The sequence below is a fragment of the Orycteropus afer genome, unplaced genomic scaffold (genome assembly GCF_000298275.1).
Source record: "Orycteropus afer afer isolate SDZICR_OR568_19922 unplaced genomic scaffold, OryAfe1.0 scaffold00507, whole genome shotgun sequence".
NCBI classification, from domain to species: Eukaryota; Metazoa; Chordata; class Mammalia; order Tubulidentata; family Orycteropodidae; genus Orycteropus; species Orycteropus afer.
This window is the reverse complement of record NW_006922094.1, coordinates 1,788,035-1,789,278: the sequence shown is the minus strand read 5'-3', so window position 1 is coordinate 1,789,278 and position 1,244 is coordinate 1,788,035. Positions and strand designations below refer to the sequence as shown.

Here is a 1,244-nt window from a genome sequence, read left to right as displayed (position 1 = left end):
TAGAACTGAACCCACACCTGTGGCTTCCAGCCAAACAAAAGACAGACATGTGAGTTGAACATTTACCTGAGGTAGATACACTCCTTGGAGAGAACAATCGTGGGAGAATAGAAGGGTTGTGTATGCACAGGGAGACAGCTTGAGGGGCAGGAGTGCACAGAGGGATGGACACAGGGAAGAGGTAACTATGGGGAGGAAGTGGGAGGGGAGCTGTTGCATTGTGGAAAATGTCAATGTCATGAGACAAAGTGTATGTGAACTGCTGTATGGAAAGTGAATCTGCTCTGTAAACTTTCACCCAAATCACGATTAAAAAAAAAAAAGAACTTCCTGAGGTTCTCCTTCTGAGTCTGGTTGATAACAGTGAGAACTCAGGCCATGGATTTGTGGACAATTTGGATTTTGGAAAGCTTGGACACTGTAACACCTGCCAGTTTGGGGATGCGAAGCTGGGACAGTTCCACCTTCAGATTGTCCAGGTGTTTCAGCAGCGCTCTTTCTCTTCTTGCCGTGAAGGTCCTGAGCCTTAATCTTGGCCATGGCTGAGCACTAGGACGCAGCTGCCACTGCCTGATCCCAGGACAAGAGAAAGAGCAATCAATTCTTTCTGGTACAACGCTAAAGGGGTATAGAGGTGGCATTGTGTGACCTCCTCTAACTTCACAAGGAGACAGAATCACCATCAGGAGTCCCAGGCTTATTGCTATGAAGACAGACATACTGCCACCCTCTAACTTTTTACCAATTCTTACACCAACCATCCCTCCCACGGCACTCACTGCTTCTCTGCTGGGTTCAATAATTTGTTACAGTGACCACACAGAACGCATAGACAATACTGAAAATTTTGGCGATTGTTAGGGAAGCCACTGGTTACAAGTCAGGCTCAGGAACGTGCTCAGGATACAATTCTTCAGTCAGGACAACCTTCCCTCTGCTGAGTCCTCGAAATGCCTACCTAGCCCTTGGCCTCTTGGCCTGGCCTCTGTCCTGCTCAGTGTTACAAAGCTCTTTTAGCTCTGCTGATAGGTCCATCAAGGTTGACCCCACTCTGCCAGCAACCCTCCTGCCCAAGGACACTCAGCTATCTCGTTCTGTTACCAGGTAAGCCTGCTGCTCTGTCTCATGCCTCTTGGTTCCATTACAACCATCACTCTGCCAGGCATCTCTCTCTGCCCAGTGCCTCTGCCAAGGAGACCCAGTGCAGGGATCTCGGGTCCAAGGATGCATCTTTTTTTTTTTTT

The 1,244-nt window shown here is 48.6% G+C and overlaps 1 pseudogene; it reads right to left on the bottom strand.

Annotated features, from left to right (window-relative positions):
• Nucleotides 1-540, bottom strand: part of LOC103209628 — a 957-nt pseudogene extending 417 nt beyond the window's left edge.
• Nucleotides 541-1,244: the final 704 nt, after the last annotated feature.